Genomic DNA, 6,711 nt, shown 5'->3' with positions numbered 1-6,711 from the left:
GTGTGAGGAATGTTATTTGTGCTCCAAAATTAGTATTTTCTGCACAATTACCTGGGAATTCAACTTTAGTCTGGGAAGTCAACTTTGAAGCTTTTTTTAAAAAAGCTGTTTCCCCTCATTATATGGGTTCAGTTCAGTTCAGTCACTCAGCTGTATCTGACTCTTTGCCATTCCATGGACTGCAGCATGCCAGGCTTCCCCGTCCATCACCAACTCCCAGAGCTTGCTCAAAATCATGTCCATCAAGTCGGTGATGCCATCCAACCATCTCATCCTCTGTTGTCCCCTTCTCCTCCTGCCTTCAATCCCTCCCAGCATCAGGATATTTTCCAATGAGTCGTCAGTTCTTCACATCAGGTGGCCAAAGTATTGGAGTTTCAATTTCAGCATCAGTTCTACCAATGAATATTCAGGATTGATTTCCTTTAGAATTGTCTGGTTTGATCTTCTTGCTGTCCAAGGGACTCTCAAGAATCTTCTCCAACGCCACAGTTCAAAAGCATCAATTCTTTGGTGCTCAGCTTTCTTCACAGTCCAACTCTCACATCCATACATGACTACTGGAAAAACCGTAGCTTTGACTACACAGACTTTTGTCAGCAAAGTCATGTCTTTGTTTTTTAATATGCTGTCTAGGTTTGTTATAACTTTTCTTCCAAGGAGCAATTGTCTTTTAATTTCTTGGCTGCAGTCACTATCTGCAGTGATTTTGGAGCTCAAGAAAATGAAGTCTGTCACTGTTTCCATTGTTTCCCCATCTACTTGCCATGAAGTGATGGGACCGGATGCCATGATCTTACTTTTCTGAATGTTGAGCTTTAAGCCAACTTTTTCACTCTCCTCTTTCACTTTCATCAAAAGACTTTTTAGCTCCTCTTCACTTTCTGCCATAAGGGTGGTGTCATCTGCATATCTGAGGTTATTGATATTTCTTCCGGCAATCTTGATTCCATCTTGTGTTTCTTCCAGTCCAGCGTTTCTCATGATATACTCTGCATAGACTTTAAATAAGCAGGGTGACAATATACAGCCTTGGTATACTCCTTTCCCAATTTGGAACCAGTCTGGTGTTCCATGTCCAGTTCTAACTTGCTTCTTGACCTGCATATGGATTTCTCAGGAGGCAGGTAAGGTGGTCTGGTATTCCCATTTCCTTAAGAATTTTCCACAGTTTGTTGTGATCCACACAGTCAAAGGTTTTAGCATACTTGACTAAGCAGAAGTAGATATTTTTCTGGAATTCTCTTGCTTTAACATCCATAACCCATCATACAGGCTATGGCTGTTAATTGAAGAAAAACTAGAAAATTCAGATGTCCAAAATATAGCATTTAATCCTACCACCCACAAATGTGTGTGTGTGCTTATGGGGAACATGTTGCACTATTTAGTTTTAAACACATTGAGTTGGGGTTGCAGAGGAACTTCCAGGTGGAGGTGTCTGTTAGGCTGATGGACATATGAAACTGGGAGACAGTGAGCAGAGCTGAAGATAACAGGTTAGAAGTTGTCAGTGTGTCTGTGTGACCTCTGCAGCTGTGGAAAGGATCACGGTGACTGAGGAGGGGTCGGGTTGAAGGCTAAGGGTGGGACATGGCAGCACCAGCCTGTGAGGGGCAGGTAGAGTTTGAGCAGCCAGTGATTAAGGCTGAGCATCCCCATCAGTGAGGCTGGAAAAAAATTGGGAGTGTGTCATCAGGAAGCTGAGGGAGAAGAGTGGTCCAGGCAGATGGGAGTGGGCAGCAGAATGACCTGCTGCAGGGATGTCAGAGAGACCAATGGGGTTTGCAATGGGAGCACATGAAGACCGTGGCTTTGTAAATCAACTATACTCCAATATAAAATAAAAATCAAGAAAAAGACCTAGGTTGAAACAGTTAGCCTAGGATAGTGGGGGTGGAAGACCGGCGATAGTGTGATGCTTTTGAGATTCATCCATGTTATCAGAACTTCATTCCTTTCTATGACCAAGTGATATATTCCATTGTACGGATAAACCACATTATATACCACATTTTGTTTATCCTTTTGCTGATGAATGGGCATTTTCCCTCTTAAATCAGAAATCCATTCATTCAAATGAAACATTCTGTGTGAAAATACTAACTTGGAGCCTGTTTTCCATTTTTTAAATGGGAAAAATGGAAACAGGTTGTGTGTCAACTTGAATTTTTCAACAAATTTCCTAAAAAATGTAACTAGATCCCAGTAAATGCCCATATAGAATTAAAAAATTATTACATTAGGATGTAAAAAGCTCAGGATATTGCTTCGTGATTACCAAACAAGAATATAGCTGTAATGAATGGTTGCTTTGTTAGCAGTAAGTCTTCTTAGCCTCAGCCACACTCCAGACTCACATCCCATTTGTTGACACTTTTCCAAACATTTACACATGATTCTGATACCCTATCAGTTCTATTTGAAATGTAACTTGGGATTTTTCCCATCCATCAATATGTTTAGAATGCCATATTGAGTTTTGGGGATGCAAATACGTATATATTTTCCCTCTGTAAACAAAAACTGACAAACATTATTGTGCTTGATATACATGGGTTCTCTAAGGTTGGGGTACTAAAAGCCTAAAGATGTTTTGTCAGGAAAATATTAATAAGGGAACATTTTCTACAGGCTATGCCAACATAGTTAAACAAAAAATCCAAAGTATATATTCTATATGTACATGTGTGTGTGTAAGTGCATGGAAGAACATGCATCAATCTAGTAACAATAAAGAATGGGCAGAGATCTATAGAGACATTTCTCCAAAGAAGACATACAGATGGCCAAGAGGCACACAGAGAGATGAGCAACATCACTAATTCTTAGAGAAATACAAATCAAAACTACAATGAGATATCACCTTACACAAGTCAGAATGGCCATCATCAAAAAATCTGCAAACAATGAATGCTGGAGAGGGGGTGGAGAGAAAGGAACCCTCCTACACTGTTGGTAGGAATGAAATTGATACAGCCACTATAGAGAACAGTATGGAGATTCCTTAGAAAACTAAAAATAGAGCTACCATGTTACCAAGTAAGCCCACTTTTTGCCATATATTCAGAGAAAAACATGGTTTGAAAGGATATATGCATCCCAGTGTTCACTGCAGCATTGTTTACAATAGCTAAGACATGAAAGCAACCTAAATGTCCACCAGCAGATGAATGGATAAAGAAGATTTGGTACAGATATACAATGGAATATCACTCAGCCATTAAAAAGTATGAAATAATGCCATTTGCAGCAACATGGATGGGCCTAGAGTTTATCATACTAATTGAAGTAAGTTAGTCAGAGAAAGACAAATATCATGTGATATTGCTTATATGCAGAATCCAAAAAAATGACGCAAATGAACTTATTTTCAAAACAGTAACAGACTCAAAGACTTATAGAATGAACTTGTGGTTACGGGGAAGGATAGAATGGGAGTTTGGGATTGACATGTACACACTTTTATATTTAAAATAAAATGCCTTTCCAAAGATAAAATAAAAATGAGAAATAAACAAAATGAATATAAAAAAGAATGGACTAGAATTAGAAGGACTGATCAATGACAGATTTGGCTTTATCTGTAATATTTGCATTTTAATAAGTATGTAATACTTGTGTGATTAAACATAAATGAATGAATGGATGGGTGAATGAATTAATGAATGAATAAATAAGTAAATAAAATTTTAAAATGTGTTTGGTACCCAGAACAACCTTTGGGTTGTTGATGTTATCCAAAGACAGAGAAAAGAGCTGCTATCTATCCTTCTTCCTTCTTTCCGGAGTGTTGAGGAGAATGACTTTAAATCGGAAATAGCAGGAAAAATTATGATTAAAAAGATCTAGGTCCAGACAAGTGTCAAAATCACATGCAAGCAGGAATCTGCTTTTGGTGACCTTCATGGAATCCTGGCAGGTCAGAGGGGTGCTACAGCACGTAAATGGACAAGGACTACCATAACGCTCAGCAAGGAGTAGACAATAGATTTGGGAATTAAAGACTGTCAAGATCGAGACTGACTCCTGGCAAAACTCTAGAAATGGTTATTATGTATAGGTTCTGGCAATGCCTAACAAGGAAAACATGTCTACCTTTAGGCAGAAGCCAACATGAGTTCTTTAGGCGTACAAGCCAAAGAGTAGATAAGGACACTTTTGTTGATAAGGACACAGAATAAGGAGGTTAGGGGAATCCTGAAGATACTGTTCTTTGATTTCAACAGGGGCTGAAGCAGTTTGTCCTATTATCTTTGTGGATGCAATGAAGAAATGTGAGCTGATGATGAACCTGCTTGGAGCATTCATAAATGGTGACTCACTGTACCCAAAGAAGTGTGATGATGGTAGGGGTTATGTCTTTCCAGTTGGAGGTTTTGGAACCCGGTCGTGTGATGTTTCTATCAGTGGCTCAAATGAAGATGTAGATGTCCAGCTCATCATACTTCCAGATGACACAAGGAGGACCAGAATCACTAATAGGCTGGATGACAGAATTGCAATTAGAATGAGCGTGACAGGCTGGAACAATGATCCTACATGAGCAAATGACACTCGGAGGAGAGTGGACCTGGAGTCCTACAGGTGGGTTAAAAAGATCAGAGGTGCAAACATAGGCCTGGGAGTCCTGGTTTAGGGACGAATCGCTTGAAAAAGACTGAATTTATGTGACAGCTAATTCATTGTGGATCAGTTGTATGATCCAGAAGTATGATGACTCCCAGGCTCCCTACCTGCCTTAGTAGATGCAGAAAGCTTGAAACAGGAAAGATTAATTGTCCCACTAAGTTTCCATATTTTGCTAGGTTCAAGACTGAAGACACTTCTTCAGAGTAATGTCCTGGGTAGGGCAACCCACATCGGAAAGGACCTAAATACCAAATCCTATTAGAAGAGTGGCCATAAAATATTACCTAAACTGTGGTACATTTGACAGTAAAAGAAAGTGTTATTAACAATTGCAATGTATAATAATTCTACTTTTGAAGCATCATTGGAAGAACTGGGACTTTTTATACTAAAAAAAGAAAAGAAAAGAAAAAGAATGCTAGTAGCCAAATGGCTATCATATGAGAAGGGGAATAGATTTCTATGGCCTTTTTTTTTTTTTTTTGACAGGTAAGTAGGATTTACTGGTGGGTTTGAGTTAAGAGGGGACAGCACCATGGCTCTCATGAGTGCAGGACCCACCATTTGTCCAGGGGCCACAGTTAGGGATATATTTGACCCCACAGCCCTCTGGTGAGAGTCGCTCTTCTGCCACTATCTTTTCAAAGTCATCTGCATTAAACTTAGTAACTCAGCTGGTAAGGAATCCTCCTGCAATGCAGGAGACCCTAGTTTCATTCTTGGGTCGGGAAGATAAAACATCAAAAATTCAAGTAAACCATACTATATTTTTAAAAGTTAGTCTTAAAAGGTACAACCTTTTCCTGGAGAAGGGATAGGGTACCTATTCTAGTATTCTTGGGCTTCCCTGGTGGTTCAGATGGTAAGACCTGGGTTCGATACCTGGGTTGGGAAGATCCGCTGGAGGAGGGCATGGCAATCCCCATTGACTGAGATGCCTGGTGGGCTACAGTCCATGGAATTGCAAAGAGTCGGACACGACTGAGCAACTAAGCACACACACACAAACTTAGTAAATCCTCACTTCTTGGAGATGTGCATCTTCTGATGGCCAGGGAGCTTGAACCTGGCCCTGAGGAGGGCCTCAGTCACACGCTCTTTGTTCTGCAGCTTGGTGCAGATAGACATGATTTGGCCAATGTGGACCCTGGCCACTGTGCCTTGGGGCCTTCCAAAGGCACTGTGCCTACCTGTCTGGAACCTAGATTGGGGACAGCATGCCAGCATGAAAGTCCTGGAAAGGGCTGTCTCCAGGGTCCCTTTGAACAACCCACATAGACAACATGCTGCATATATTGTTTGCAGGCATTGCACACTCGACCCTGATGGGGAAAAGCACGCAGTCAGTTTAACTGGCTGCAAATCTATGGCCTACTTAAAAAAATTATTGTTTAAAAAGGAATACTTTCTCATTGACAAAACTTCAAATGATAGCCAACTCTTTTCTGTCAAATTGGAATGATACTAGTATCCACCTCAAACTGTTCTGAGGATCAAATGAATAGTGAATGTATGAATTTGTAAGATAAAATTTAAAATGTAACTGTTTACATTTGTTTTTTCTGTTTAACAGAAAAAAATTCTCCCTTTCCCCACTACATTTCATCCCCTATAGCCATCATGTGCCTCAGAGGTAGCCATATTATTAATTTGTTAACATATTTTAATTAAAAAATTTAAACTTTATGCTTACATGATATAGGTGTGGCAACATCTTGATACTGGCTAACTCTGAGTGATTAGAATATGGGAATTCACTGACTATTCTATTTTCATATATCTCCAAAATTTTCATTAAAGATAATTATGTAACTCAAAAATTAAACTAATACAAGGTGATAGCTATTCCCTATCAGATCCTCATGGACTACCATTTTAAAATTGTTTAGTGACATCTTCTGATATTTGCTTCCCTGTTTCTATTAAAATATCATGTTTATCTTGCTTTTTTGACTTGTCATTTTTTAGATACTTTTATTGACTGTCTATTATGGAAGATGAGAATTGGGCTCAATGGCACCCTACTCTAGTACTCTTGCCTGGAAAATCCCATGGACGGAGGAGCTTGGTAGGCTGCAG

At 39.5% G+C, this 6,711-nt stretch overlaps 1 pseudogene; it reads right to left on the bottom strand.

Annotated features, from left to right (window-relative positions):
- Positions 1–5,874: 5,874 nt before the first annotated feature.
- On the bottom strand, positions 5,875–5,994 carry LOC128068109 (uncharacterized; annotated as a pseudogene).
- Between the last annotated feature and the right edge of the window lie 717 nt (positions 5,995–6,711).

The sequence above is a fragment of the Budorcas taxicolor genome, chromosome 23, assembly GCF_023091745.1.
Source record: "Budorcas taxicolor isolate Tak-1 chromosome 23, Takin1.1, whole genome shotgun sequence".
NCBI classification, from domain to species: Eukaryota; Metazoa; Chordata; class Mammalia; order Artiodactyla; family Bovidae; genus Budorcas; species Budorcas taxicolor.
This window is presented reverse-complemented; position numbering and strand designations above follow the sequence as displayed.